The sequence below is a fragment of the Lemur catta genome, chromosome 11 (genome assembly GCF_020740605.2).
Source record: "Lemur catta isolate mLemCat1 chromosome 11, mLemCat1.pri, whole genome shotgun sequence".
Classification (NCBI taxonomy): Eukaryota; Metazoa; Chordata; class Mammalia; order Primates; family Lemuridae; genus Lemur; species Lemur catta.
The window spans coordinates 66316788-66333302 of record NC_059138.1 but is presented as its reverse complement, the minus strand read 5'-3'; the positions used below and the strand labels follow the sequence as shown (position 1 = coordinate 66333302).

Below are 16515 nucleotides of genomic sequence, written 5' to 3'. Positions count from 1 at the left end.
GCCTTCATTCTGAGAACAGTCAAGTATATATTGGACTTAGGGGCCTTTGCACTGGCTGTTCCCTCTGCCTGGAGTTGCTGTCCTTCCATCTTTGCATGGTTGGGCTCTTTTAGTCACTCAGACCTCAGCTTAAAAGTCACTCTTTAATTGGTCTTTTTTAGGTACCATTTAGTGACTAACACTTTACGTAAACCTTTAGCAAAGAATAATCTACCTTTCTTCCTTGACTGAATCACATCCCCCTATTTCATTCACTGGTGCTCTTGTCTGCATCTTTTATTTAAATTAGTTTTAAATTATTTTCTGAGAATTAAGCAATATAAATACTGAGCACTTCTCTCACCTAATTTATATCCACTTACCTTCCCATTCTTTCAGAAAATTCCTTACTATCCCTGTATAAAATGCAAGACCTTATGTGCATTACACAATACAGCAGCTTTGCAGAACTATAAGTTGTTAAACACTGGGGAAATGCTTTAGGACATTGGTATTTATGGGCAAGGACTTCCTGAGGAATACCCCCGAAGTACAGGCAACCAAAGCAAAATTAGACAAATGGGATCACACCTTGCAAAAAAGCTTCTGTACAGCAAAGGAAAAAATCAACACAGTAAAGAGACAATCCACAAAATGGGAGAAAATATTTGCAAACTATCCATCTGACAAGGGATTAATAACTAGAATATATAAGGAGCTCCAACAACTCAATAGGAAAAAATCAAATAACCTGATTTTAAAATGGACAAAGAATCTGAATAGACATTTCTCAAAAGAAGACATACAAATGGCCAAAAGGTATATGAAAAAATGCTCAATATCATTAGTCATCAGAGAAATGCAAATCAAAATGATGAGATATCATCTCATCCCAGTTAAAATGGTTTTTATCAAAAAGACAAGCAAAATGAATGCTGGTAAGATGTGGAGAAAGGGGAACCCTCATACACTGTTGGTGGGAAAGTAAATGAGTACAACTACTATGGAGAACAGTATGGAGGTTCCTCAAAAAACTAAAAATAGAACTACCATATGATCCAGTAAACCCACTGCTGAGTATGTATCCAAATGAGTGGAATTCAGTATATCGAAAAGATATCTGGACTCCCATGTTTATTGTAGCACTATTCACAATAGCCAAGATATGGAATCAATCTAAGTGTCCATCAACAGATAATGGATAAAGGAATTGTGGTACATATATATATAATGGAATATTATATAGCCACAAAAAAGAATGAAATCCTGCCATTTGCAAAAACATGGATGGAATTGGAGAACATTATGTTAAATGAAATAAGCCAAGCACAGAAAGACAAATCTCTCATGTTCTCAGTCACATGTGGGAGCTAAATATTAAAAGCAATTGATCTCATGGAGATGGAGAGTAGAATAGTGGTTATCAGAGGCCATGAAGGCAGGGGGTGCAGATAAAGTGGGGATGGTTAATGGGTAAGAAAATACAGTTAGATAGATATATAGAATGAACAATATTTGATAGCACAGCAAAGTGACTACAATCAATGATAAGTTAGGGCATACTTTAAAATAACCAAAAGAGTGGAAATGTTCCTAACACAAAGAAATGTTAAATGCCTGAGGTGATGGATACTCCAATTACCCTGATTTGATTAATTCGCATTGTATGCCTTTATCAAAATATCACGTGTATCCTATAAAGATATACAGCTCTTATGTATTCATAATTCAAATAAATAAATAAATAAGAAATATAAGTTGTAACATGCCAAGTTGGATAAGATTGGTATTACAAAAATGGACATTTGAGTACAAAATCATTTGGCTCTGTGTTTACAAATGGAATATATTAATTGTTCCCAAACAATTTAATTAATAGTCTGCTCTCTTTGGTTTGTGATGCAAACTCTGTCATATACAAAGTTATTAAAAATAACTCTGTGTTCTATTCCTTGTGATCCATGTCACTGTGTCCCTGCCCACACCAAACAATCACTATTAACACAGCTTTATATGACCTGACATCTAGCTGCCTTCTTCCCATTTGTTGCTTTACAAAATTGCCATTTGTGCACACTTACTCTTAAATTTGAATTTTAGAATCAGTATTTGATGTTCCCTGATAGGCCCTGTTAGGGTTTTAACTAAAATACATCTATAAATTATAGAAAAAAATTGATATTAGCATGTATGAGGCAGGGAACTGAATGGCTGGTAGAGTTGGGGTAGAAGTGAGATTTACGTTTTACTATATATCATTTAGTACATTTGATTATTATTATGTATCAAGCATCCATTCTTTAAAAAAAACTATTTTAAAGACAAAGAGCTATATAGATTAATTTGAGAATAAATGACTTTTTAAAGATGTAGTCTTGCTATTCATGAACACAGAGCATGTCTCAAATCTGATCAAGTTTCCTTACATGTTCTTCAATAATTTTATTAATTTCTCCATAAAAGTTTGTGTTGCTACTGGAAATGCTATCACTGATACATTTTTTGTTTCATTATTTCTGGCATAAAGCAATCTTTTCAATTTTTAATTTTGTACAAACTCTGTACTGAGTAATATAACAAAACTCTGTTAGTTCAATTATTTTCTTTCCCTTTTAAATTATCATATATCTTACTGAATGTTCATGTCTTAGAACATTGACTAGAACCTCCAAACACAAAGTTTCTGACATTAAAGAAAATATATTTTAATTTTACCATTAAATATGGTTTCAAATAGGATTTTTGGTTGATAACACTTACTTTCCTCTCCTGTTTTTAGTTTAATAAAAATTTCTACTCTGGAAAGGTATTGAATTTTATTGAATGTTTTCCTACATCTAATGAGATGATCATATTATTTTTTCACTTAATCTGTTAACAGGGTGACGTTCACTGATAGATGTTTTCCCTTTAACCAATCTTGCATTCCTGGAATTATCTCTCCATAAAAGAAAACTCAAATGGCTATTAATCTATGAAAACTGCTCAACCTCACCAGTAGTCAGGGAAATTCATATAAAAAAAGTAATGCTATATCATTTTCATCTCTCAGTTTGGCAAAAATATGTAAAGTCTGACAATATCCAATATTGGCAAGAATGTGGGGAAAATAGGTCTCATATATGTGACTGGTGAAGCATAAAGATAATCTCTATTACATATTTTGGTTTGGTACCCAAGGAAGTTGACTGGTCAGATAATCAAATAGAAAGATGTCTCCCGTGTCTACAAAGCAATTTAATATACTTTCTAGACATCTAAAAATGAACTCAGATAAGGATTTCTAGAGTTACATCCATATTCAAATTTGGAACTATGTACTAAAAATTTTTTTTCTAAATGCTCTTTCCAAGTCAATGATGTAGATGAATTTCCATTTAATTATTAGGATAATGGATAGTGAGAGACTTAAGGACATTGTTTTTATTATGTTTAATCATCAGTTATTTGAGGTTTATTTTCCTTCTTATGATATGAAAGTTAGGTTAAGTTGATATTCATGTAATTTTCTCTAACACTTTTATATTCATCTTTCAGAAAAGAAAACGAATGATGCCAATGAACTGAGTTTTATAGTTCCAAAAATTAAAAGCCTCTGGAAAGTTGCTTGAACTAATTCTTATTTCTTGTTAATGCTTAATATAGGAATGGGAAACTTTTATATCCAAGGTTAAATCAACCTTGATTTGTTCCATCTCAAGATGATTATTACAACAGTTAAAACTTAGCTTGGACCCACGATGACGAGAAAACCCCTTTGGTAGCATGTGCAAAGTTACAGAAAGGACACTGGCAACCACTCGCTCACTGTGCTCTGCTACACTGAGTTCAATACCTACGTTGTAAAATTTGGTTTTATTATCCAACTCCATTCTTGACCCATACTTAAATTATCAACGAACTCAATTAATTTTCTCAGTCTTAATGCCTTTATCCAAACTTATGCTGAGCTTTAAGGCTAAAACAGCAAAAGAGACTACTTTGATAAAATTACATCTTTCCCTACTTATATTACATCCTATTTCCTTTACCAATCCTCTCCCACTTACACATAAATATATTTATTTCATTCTTCTCTTTGAAGAGCTGTGTATAGAGATTGATTCACCCCTTCCATCTGTCTTTCCTTGGTATCTATGAGAATTCCCTGTTCTGACATTTTACTTTAGATAATTTTTTAAATTACTAATACCACTGGCATTCAAGGTTTGATTATCAAATTGTTTATCAAAAATCATCTTTCCTTGCCCCCTTGTCAAAGAACATGGTCAATTGAATAACGTCTGAATAAATGTAGATGAGCTCTAAATAGCAATCCCAGCAGCTAAACTTTTTCAAATTGATACTATTGTTAACAGAAAAATCCACCTATTTTTGCCCTTTATCTGAGAAAATTGTCTCTACACAAAAATACTGCAGAAGGGAAAAATAGTATTAAATTTGAAGTGGTATTTGAATAACATAAAAGTACACCTGTAATCATTTTCACAACTAAATTTATTCTTCTTCTTGGATAAAAAAGTATGCATTTATATTCAGGCAGTCTTAAATTAGCTACTTCACACTTCACATTTTGAATGCAGACACATATCTCAGGAAATTTCTATTGGCATTCATTATTCATTGAAAAATCAAATAAGAATATTCCAATGTTCCTTTTGTTAAGAATATCTGAAACATTTAAAGGGTCATATACATATTGTCAAAGCACTGGAGGTCATTCCTAAATTACGTTTATAGCAAATAGTTTGAATTTTTGAGTGAAAGGCTCTCACATTTTAAAAATGTCTATATTTTTCAAATTTACAAAGACATTGAAGAGTTATTTTCTTTATAAAAGAAGCAATCATTTCTAAAAAATGTAAAATTTATGAAAACAGACATTGTGCAGTAACACTGTACTCTTAATCACTCATTCATTCATCTAAAAATAGTCTCAGGGATCAATTATGTGCTAGGCACTGTAGGGAATAAAAATAGAATTAAAACATGACTTTTTTTCCTCTTGGAGCTTATATTAGTAATTTAACTAATGGGGGGATGGGGACACATGTACATAAATAACCACAGTGTAAGAGAGAAGATGAAAATGTTCTAAGAGATTAACAAAGGCCTATGGAGGTGGGGGGCGGAGAGAGAGAAAATACACATAAATGAGGAAGTACTGCAGGAGGTAGGGGGAATCAGTGATGGCTTCAGGCAGTAGGACACATTTGAACTGGGCTTGTAAGAGTTAAGATTCTCCCAGTGATGTGTTGGAATGGACCATTAAGGTATATCAGAAAAAGGAAATATATGATTATTTTTAAATATAAAAAATCAACACCAAAAATAACAGATAAACAAGAAGCCTAGCTTAAAAATACAGCTGTCAAGTACCCAATAAATGTTGATTGAGCGAGACAATTGTTGGGGGAAAAATTGCATTAACTATTTTCCTCAAGCTACACTTTGGAGAAAATTGTAGCTGACAGCCTTCCCCTGGTTCCCTCACCTACCAGCTGATAGAGGCTTCCCCATCTCTTCCACAAGGCAGAAGTGGAAATTAAAATAGCTCCAGAACACTTCCTGCTCTGTTCTAACTGTGCTTTCATTCCCTTTGACTTAGACCAATTGGAATGTTGAGGGGAAATCCCCATGAGGCATCAAGCATGTGAGATAATGTGTCAGTCCCTCAAAAATGTCCAACCTACTGTGCGTATCCATCATTGCTCCCTATTCACAAAGCACAACATGTAGGGAAAATAGCTTAGCACACACTGCTGTTTTTCCTTTTTTAAAAATAGATCTGTCACCTCCATGAAATACTTCCTTACTCAACTGTTATAGCAATTTGTCACAAATCTAGCCGCTCACCAACAGAGTAAAGACTATGTATTCTAGACATTTTGTTTGCAAGTTACAGTTCACTAGCCATCTAACAAAGGTATTAGTTGACCCATACTTGCCTGAATTAAATACCTGGCATATAGTAGGTACCCAATAAATGGCTATGTAATGAATATTGTATTTTATACCCCTTTAAAAGTATGTGATGTTGTTTATGATATACTGTCCCCCTTCTTTTTGGCTCCCAGGGAAGGGAAATTGTTCACTTTACTAAACTATTAACAATGGCTCATACAGCTTGAGAAAGAAGTTTTAGCACAGTTGAGGTTAGAGTTGGTTTCAGGGACAAGATGATCCTCTGAGAAAGAGGAAAGCTAAGGAGTTCTAAATGTTACCTTCACTTTTAGTCAATAACATTAATCCTGGAGAGAGGCACCTGATTCCACAGTCTCTCTTTACAGAAAACAGAGAGAACTCTGGCTAAGAGCCTTTTCCTGGATCCCCTACCTACCTACTGCTAAAAGCAGAGGTAACTGGAGATTAAAATAGCTCCAGAACAGTTCCTGCTCTATTCTAACTGTGCTTGCATTCTGTTTGACTTAGACCAAATGGAATGTTGAGGGAAAACTTACTTTTTTCAGAAAGATGCCCTTCATGACTTAGCCTCCTCAAAAGGCTTCACTTAACCACCCTCATTAACACTGCCCCTGCTACCATCAGTCACTTTCTGCCCATTGTCCAATTCTATTTTACCTTAGTACTTGCTACTATCTCAAGTAGCTTTATCCATCCATCATTCAGTTGAACTATCAACCCTGTGTCTCCTTGCCTTCCTTGTTTCATACTTGTATCCTCTGTGCTTAGAATAATACTTGGCACATGATTGGTTCTCAAATATTTTTGAATGAAAAAAATTAATAGATGAATGACTATTTCACCTCATCTCCCATAGCTTCAAACAATTTCCTCACCTCCCAAAACCTTTAACCTGCTCATTAAAAGAGAGGTCAGGATGCAACTTGTTATGCTGTTCCTTCAGTTGCTTCTACTTCCACCCTCTGAATTTATTTATATCTTGGCTTCTTTTAACATACACTTTCATTGCTGTGTGTTTCCTGTTTTTGTCTTTCATTTTGCAAATTCCTAAGGGTCAGAGGATTCCTTACAGCCAGCACAAACACAAAAATATTTATCTTTTAAAAAGATAATTTGGTATTTCTGCAATATTATGCAGTACCTGATTCATGATAAAATTATAGATATTTCTAAAGACCCCTATAAGTTGTCCATTCTAAAGCATTTTGACTAATGTGTAACATGAAATGATTAACATATCATTTTAACATTTTCATCATCTAGCAACAAAGAATCAAGAAATATAAAATGCAAATTTAACAGATTAAAACCACAATTGTAATTTTAGAGCAAAATTATCAATTACTAAGGTCTAAATTAAGCACACAGTTAAAGTAAATTAACAGAACATTTCTCAAATGTAAAACTTGTAAAACTGCACATTTTGTTGTATACGAAACTTCCTGGTTTCAGGAAGAGTTAGTTATACTCAAACAACAAGCAGAGGCTTATACTTATTCATATGCTCAGAATTTTATCTCATCTATTTAAATAACTAATTTACATAGATGTACCATAACTACAATATCATTTATAGTTATATATGTTATAGTAATAAAGCTAGAAGCTAGGTGATATTTGTTATTAATATTAATTTATGATGTATATTCACCTGTTTTGTCACAGCTTATGGTGAACCTGTATATTTGGTGTGCTTATACTATTCAATTGTTTTTCATAAACCATCTCTTAAACTCAGTCTTCATGAGATTTTTTTAAATACTCTAAATCTATTGAAGAAATTGAATAGAATTTAGATTTCTTAGTTTTAAAAGTTATAATATTTAAAATAATAGAATCATTCTTGCAAAGTGAAAAAGAAAACAGTGTGTGTGAAATGCTATATTCACTGGAAGGGTCAACAGCCTCAAGGAGCCCTGTTTATGTGCTATATTAACACCAAACAGAGAGCTTAGCAATGTCTGTTTCTAAAATTAAACCTTGTGTGTCTCTTGTTGTCATCATCAACCAGAGACTTGTACGCTCTGAGACAGAAATCATGAAGGCTACCTCTTTCCCTTTTTACAAGCTTTATACATCACTACCCAAAGGCCACCTCTTTCTCTCAAGGTGGCAGAGATAAAAAGAATTCTGCAATCACCCTAAGCACATATTGAAACAACATTATTGCCTCTTAAGCAGTTATCATGTTGTTTTGGCAGCAGGAAGGAATCTGTGGTTTCACTTGAATGTTATTCTTCTTTATTTAAACTACTAGAAATAACCCAAAAATGACAGAATGCTCTTTCTATAAATAATCATTCCAGTGTAGAGTTATATTAGGAGGTAACTCAGATGGCATGATAACGCCTAACAAGCTAATCTTAGACCTGCGATGCCATAAGATAGAAATACCGAGGCTAAGAATAACTGACCCAAAGGAGTCAGCCTGCTAAAGAGAGGCACAGACAAGTGGGCATCTGCAGGTTTTAATACACTTAATGATCTTCTAAAAGCTTCTTTCCCCTAGGAAGGCAATAAATTATGTCGATCATTATAATCAATAATGCTTATACAACGTATTGATTCCTAAAGATGGCTGAAGATTCATATAGCAAACAAGATTATAAAAATTAGTTGATAGAAACCAAGGAGTTGCTCTTGCATAATTGGACTAGTATCTAACTGGTGAATTTTATGCTTAAGCCACCTATAGAACATACAATATTCACCAATAAAATAAAATTTAACTCAAGATAAAGTAAAATGTAATATCATGATAGTCCATATAAACACTGCCATCCGGTTTTCACCCAAAATGTCCAAATTGGACCCACATTGAACTTATATATCTCAAAATTTGTAGAATCTGAATTTTGTTAGCTAGATCTTTATTTTGGTTCAAGAATTTCACATTGCACATTGAAATCAGGATTTGAGTGGAGATACAGACTTTATTAACCCAACATTTCTAGGTAAAAATCAAGGTGGACATAATTCAAACATTTTGTCAAAAGAAATGAACCCCATAGTGCCAACACTGCAAAAAAATACTTTCCCCTGATAAAATACTTACTTAGTAATAATTTGTTTTTCTGAGTGGGGCTAACTTTACTCTTATGATCTGTGTCTTGTGAACCTTGGCAAACAGATGTCAAATGCATTGGGATGCTAGTTCTATCCAGAGTATCTGCTCCAGGGCAAAGACCACTCTCATAGAACTTTGGAGGTTTCCTTAAGATCCTCTCAGCCCTGAATAGTGTTAATTTCCTCCAATTTAATTATCAAGCACTGAGAATATGAAGTAAGGATCTTCCTTCCAGCAAGACTATCAATATAGTTGCCTATCTGTTCCTTAAACCTCCTAGGATTAAGAAGTCTGCCTAGATGTTTGTTTATAAATCTGTTTTTAGCACCAAACAGATATGAATAAAATTATCTTATGCTAAATATTTGTCTCTTTGAGAAAAAGTGGCAGGAATTTAAACCTGACCCTGCCATTTCCTACCTATAGTAATCATTGGTAAGTTCTTTATCTCTCTGAGACTGTTTGCTCAACAGTAAAATATGAATATTGTTGCATCTACTGCACACTTCATTAAATTGTGCCGTGGATTAAATGATAAAGCAAAGCCTGGTATAGAGAAACTCTTGAAACATTAGCTATTATATCAATATTAATAAGAATGATAAAAAATTTTGAAAAACTATACTTCCAATTACTGACCTCCTAAATTGGAGCTAAACTACTAGAAGATCAGAGTGGAGTATGACATAAAAGGCATGAAAAGAATAACCAGTGGTGACACTTTTCTTTCTAATCTAAGATGAATAGTTCCTAATATAATAATCATGGATTCAAAATATACACTTAAATTTTAACTATAAGAGAATTTCAAAAGCAACATCAAGAATAAAATTAAAACAGTGCTCAACTCACCAAGGCCTTTTTCTAGTTCACCTTACATGAGGTTCTCTGAAAACTTTCTGGGAAACTATGTTTTTACTAAAGCAAGAACTTCTAAACTATGATGTCATTTAATGAAAATTCAGTGAAATTTTCTTGCAGTTTGTTTTCTGGGGTTTGTTGATTTGTTTTGTTTTTAATTTCAAGTTTCAAATTTTGAAACTACTTCATGACACTCTCACATTTGAACCCAGTTTGGAAATGTCATACCTTAGACACTCACCAAAATGTACCTCAAGCAAACTGAAAATAACATCCACAAGGCTGCAAATAGGTCAGTAATGAACATAAATTATGAATTTAAAAGTTTATAGTACAAGTGGTGAACCACGAGGAGAAGCAGGAAAATAAAGTTGTGGGTATTTCCAACCTTATCAGCATGCAAAGAGTTTAATCATAAGTAAATGACTAGTTACATTCTGTGGTTTGGTAAATTTCTTTCTTCCTTAAAAGTGGTTTTCATTGGATTTAATTATTGGGTATTTAAAAAACACCATGCATAAAAAAAGCCCATCACTTATTTTACTATGGGAAAGTTAACAGTATGATAATGAATGCAAAAAGTATTCTTATAAAAACATAAGAATTACTTAGTTTTCTATTCAGGAATCATAGTAACTTAGAGTAATGCTAAACATAATGTTCTCTGATAACACTTAAAAATGTAGGTCGTTTAGTGTTATAAAAGTGTTGTATAAATTAAAATTTGTTTTGTGCAACTGACTTAGTTGAAAAAGAATGGAACTGGGAACACAAGGCATTTTCTCTTCCTTCTGCTTCCTTATTGCCAACTTCCTGGGAATAGAAAAGAAGAAAATTGCTAATAGGAAGGACACCACACATCCCAAGCTAACCGCTGGCCCTTTAGCTTCCTTTCAAGAATAGACCATGGCATAGCCACACTGATTAGAAGCACATGCCAACATATTTTTGAATTTCATCTTGAAAGCATGTTTTTCAAAGTCATTTTTGTGGGATTTTATTTCAATTAATTTTTTCAAAGTATTTCAATTCAGAAAAAAATGCTAAAATATAGTTATTCCACATTGTAAAAACTGTTCATTAGTCTTAAAATGTAATAATTATGATGACCTACTAGTAAAGACATTGCATTCTGAGCATTTTAGAGATAATTCTCCTTTCATATATTAAAAACAATTCACACATTATTAAATTTCTCTTAAATTTTTCTGTATCCCTCCAAGCCAACATTAAAGGAATATTGTATTCAAGTTTGTAATAAATTCTTATAATGCATAAGGCTGCAATGTTGAATTTCGTTCCTTCAAATAAACGATTTACAACCTAGAGAGATCCAGTTTCTTCCACAATTAATTCAATCTATTTTAGGGGGCTACATCTAACAACAGATAGTACTAACAAGGGCAATCTATTCAATACTAGCAAAAAATTATATCAGTACTTAAACAGATGTATTATCTTCATGAAAATGAAATCATACCCACCATTCAATTGAAAGGGAAATTAAAGACACAGTACAATTATTTTACTTTAATATTTATATTTCTAGAAACTAAAACTAAGAAAGTTGCAAAGAAAAAAATTCCAGTCACCAATATGCACACTGTAGCAAATACTGCTGGTGCCTAGCTAACATCTATTCCTTCTGTTCCTTTCTTCTTCCCAATAGAAACTGGATTAGGTTCAAGGATCCACACTCCCTGTCACTTCCTGGCTCAGCCATGTCCCACCGCCACTGCACCCCACTCTTCTCAACAACTGGTTGAAGAGTGGGCAGGTGATGCTATTCTGGTCAACGAGTCATAAAGGATGATTTACTGTGGAAGTTCTGGGTAAAATTACTTTCCTTAAGAAGAGACCCCAAAAAAGCAAAGTTTCCCTTCTTTGTCTTTGGAATTTTTCATATATAACATAGGCATGATGCCTGGAACTGCTATAGTCAACTTGCGACCACTGTAGGAATCAACCTTATGATCACATCAACGAAGGCTGAGGCCAGCATAGTGGAGCTGTATGAAGGACCTGAATGATGTTGACATTATCAACCACCTGGTGCTGCCTGACTACCCAGCTATTTTACCAAATGACAAATGTCCTAGTTCCTTGTCATTTTGACCAGTTTTCTTTTACTTGCCGCGGAAAACAACCTAACTAATATATACCTACTACTTACAATTAATCACTGTTAGTATTTTGGCATAGTAGCATTGTGTGTGGGTATGTAAGAAACGTTTTTTGGAAGGTATATACCTATTATAAGAATTCACAGAATGCAAAAGGTACAATGATAAAAACAAAAGCCTCTCCCCTTCACCAAACACAAACACAAAATCTCTCCTGATTTCTTTCTATCTCTATGTGAATTCTTTGGGGCGATGGATGGATAGATGAAAAAAAATACTTTTATAAAAATAAGAACATATCACTGACGTTATTTTTATTTTAAAAAATGAATTTAAATTTAACTAAATTTAAATTTTACTGAATTTAGCAGATTTAAAACTGCAGTTAAAGGGACTATAAATGCACTAAATGCTTCCTCACCATAAGAGATACCATTTCCAAAAAGATTTCTCTAAGGTTAAATAAACTATTTTTAAAAATCAGTGTTTGGAATCTTTAAAAAAAAAAAAAAACTTTGTGTGTCTATTTTAAGCAGCAGGGAGTCTGTCCCTGCTCAGAAAGGGAAGGATATTAGCATTTTCTCACATTCTTCCATCTCATCTCTCCCCAACACCTCACATTGGTTAGCTTTATTAATACTTTTACATTGTCCTACTTTATAACATTTGGTTCCTGTTCTCTACCCGCAGTCCAATAGTTCTTTAAACAGATCCAATGCTTCCCCCATTACTTTTACTGTGTTTTCTCTACTTCTGAATTTAGTGTTTTGTTTTTGTTTTGAGTTCACCTCTTCATTGTTTGGGTTTCATTTTCAAGTATTCGCTTTCATGTTTGTGAATTTCTACCTTATCTACCTATTTTCTGTATATTTTAATAAAATCTTGGCTGAGCGTGACATTGGATTGCACTTCTTTTAGAACTTTAAAGGCTTTTTCTTCATTATCTTCTGGCACTGAGAGTGGTGTAAGTCTGATAAGCCTTCTTATTAAGTCCCATATAGTCTCTTCCCCACCGTCCCCTCCATAGGCTCTGCTCTACCTGCCTGAACTCCTGGAGAATTATGTATCATTTGCCAGTCCAATCAGGATATGACTCTGTACTGAGCATTTGCATCACATTTTCCTAAAAGATGGGGAGCTCTTTCAATCTGCAGATTTATTTTTTTTCTTTATCCAGTAAAATTACATTTCTTCATTTTTGAAAAATGAAGAACACTTGCTTCCATTTTTTTCTTGGCTATTCGTTTCTGAAGTATGTTGCATTAGGTTATATCATTGTCTTTACCTAGTTAGTGTTAAATATAGGGGGGTAGAGATGGAGGAGTGTTTGCTAGCTTATATTATTTTGGGCTCAATTCATTATCTATCAGTGGTGAGAAATTACGTGGTACATTTCCAAATATCTCATCTCCAAAAATCAAAATCACCGTTTAAAACATTTTTAAATTCTGAATTTGAGTTTATTTCAGTCTTCTAAGGGGTTTTACTGAATTTTCTTACTTAATGGACATAACAGTAATTATGCCACCTGTGTCATGCTCAGAAATATAAAATACTCATTCTTGTCCCCATTCTCAATGGGCCTATTTATAACTAGTTTTTGATTGATACCTATCAACTATTTCAATTGATAACAGACTTGTAAGTGAAGATAACCTGAGTTAAAGAATGGGAAAACAGTAATTATGGGGAATACCAGAAATGATTTTTGACATGACAGGAGCATTTCACAGACTTACATTTTCATAATTAGATTCCGCTTTTCAAGTAGACATAAGTGACTACTGAATCTAAAATGTTCCTTTCCTCTTAACACCACACACCAAGGAACAAAAGGATTCAGAAAGGATGAAGACATATATAAAAGAAATACAGGATTTTGATCTAAATGTTTTTCTCTTTTATACCCTAAAATAAGAATACATGGTAAAAATGTGAGTTTTCCTTACTGTAAATGTATCTTACATTAATGCTATACAAACTCTAGGAAATTCCTTCATAATAACTGTTCCAATATTATCTGAACAGCTCTGCTGTCCAGCGTGTTAAGCAACATGCCTGGCAACAGGAGAGCACCCCTAATCCTGCCAGCTCCTGCCGAGTGACCTGAGTCGGTGTTTGTACACGCTTCAGTTGCTGCCGCATTTATCACTTATACTGGCCCACACAAGCCACAAAAGTAGAGATGTACTTGGCAAATTGTGTCACTCATGTTGAAGTCCAAGATTTAATATTATAGAACTTTAAATTAAAAAACCATTAATAGACTACATTATAGAACCTAGTTCTACCTAAGATGTCTAGCCTGGCTGGGTCAATATTAGGAAAACATAGACCCACATAAAAGACTTGCAATCCAATAGCACATAAAGCATTCTTAATAAAAATCATCTATATTAACGTATAAAACCCAATATAACTAGAACAACAAATGGAAACTCTAAAGCAATGGCAACTATACAATAAAACCAAGCTTTTTAAATAATAAATCTCAAGAAATCCTCCATTGGGATATTGGGATTTCACTGTTCAGTCATTAACTCTGCAACTTCTTTTCGTTTGATTATTACATAATTAGAAATTTCACAGAAAACACACACACACACACACACACACACACACATAATACACACTAGCTACCCTAACCTACAGTCACAATAAGGAAAGGACTTAATACTCATCAGATCAAGATAACCAAAGAAATAGCTGATTTATAGGATAATTAAAGCAAACTAATGATCAAAACAAAAAAATAATTTCCCCATGTGACCTACAATCTAACTCACTGGCTTGTTCAGCAAGATAGAGCATAGCATTAGAAGAGCCAGGATCCCAGTTTCATTCACTAAAAATAGTAATAATAACAGTGAGTATACACACTTTAAAGACGTTGCTAAATTTAAACAGCACAAGAACGCTAAGAGGTAAACAGGACATCATTTTTCTTCAGTTTGAAGATGAGTACAAACCCAGTTGTGCAATTGGCCAGCATCAGAGCTCATGCCAGAACACAGAGCTCTTGACTCCTAGAACAGTGCTCTCTCCACCACGCTGCACTACTGCTGTCATGCATCTTTTCTCCTTTCAACTCCAAAGACTCTATCCACTTCTAAGCCTATGAATCACATCCAGGCCACTGGTCCAGAAGGGAGCTGAACAAGATTTATAGCTAAATTAGGACAAACACCCTCCTCCCCAATTTAGCCGTTAACTCAAAGGACAAACTCGACTGATGATGGTTTAACAGCATCGCCCTCCATTCCCTAGCCCCATTGCAGTGGAACTCGGTTTGCTGAAGGTTACAATATCTGGGGACATTTTAAAAACCCCAGAGTCCATGCTGTCCTCATATCAATTAAATCAGAAATTCTTGGGGTGGAATCCAGGCATATGATTTGGTAAAATGCTCCTGGTGACTCCCAAGTTTGAGAACCAGTGTGTCACAGGAAATGCATGATAAAGACTAGGTGAATTAAATTTAAGAATACATATGAAACAAAATCAAATATTACATGACATAGTAGGAAGGAAGCAATTGTTTTTATGTTTCAAGTTCAAAAAATAAATAGAACTTCAGAGTTTCCTTATTTATACCAGTCAGGTTTTGGAGTTGATGTCAACCTACATCACCTTTCATTTAATAGCTAGTGCTTAAGTGTTGCTTCCTGTAGGAGTGGCAATGGCAGTATCATGGGCAGTCTGAAGCACTTCCCTGTTTGAAAACCCTGTTGCTTTGTATAAAAACCATTAAATGTCAGGAAAATGACAATCTCAGTTGAAATGGGAGTAAAGTTGTGTGCAATTATCAAAGACGTGGAGAAACACCAAACACCTGTAGCCAGCCTCAGCTCAGCAGACAGTTGCTACTTGGAAGGCATCTAGGTTTCTACCACAGGAAAGAAATAGCAAACTTGTAACGCAGAGGCAAGGACTGAAAGCATAAAGCATGGAACTGAAAAGATATCTAAAATAGTTATTTTCAAAGAGCTCATCCATATTTTATAAATAAAGTGCCAAGTGACCAGTTCCATTAGAGACATACCTGCTAACCCCTCCCTAAGGCCTTGCCAACTTTGCAGCCACAATACGAAACCGTACTGAGAGGCTAGTATGTTTGTTTTCATTAAGCAGACACTACTCATTAGTATAATTCCTGTCGCTTCAGTGTATAAACACCAAATTGTACAAAATTGATATTTGATTCTGATTCGGTGAAAAGATTAGATCAACAGAAGGATCTTAAAATCATCATAACTAACTGAGATTTTAAGAAAACTAGCTTCAACATAGATCTCCAGATGGGAAGGTGTATCAACACCAAAACAGACATCGTGCCAACCTGTGGAATATTTCTTTCACACCTAGCTCTACTAAGTAAACGTTGATCTATGTTGCATTCTTATCATGGATATCTAGTCGGTGATCTATAATTACGATTGAGCCCACATGGGAACTTAGAAGATCAATGTGAGAACTTTAAGCCAATTTAGGTTGAAGCATTCAGAAGGGGACAGAAACAAAGAGTCTCCAAAGCTTTATGAACTGGCTACAGGAAATAAA

At 34.1% G+C, this 16515-nt stretch overlaps 1 protein-coding gene across 1 annotated transcript in view; it reads right to left on the bottom strand.

Annotated features, from left to right (window-relative positions):
- The window catches only part of HDAC9 (histone deacetylase 9), a 555319-nt gene that overhangs the window by 152079 nt on the left and 386725 nt on the right, over window positions 1-16515 (bottom strand). The window lies entirely within an intron of this gene.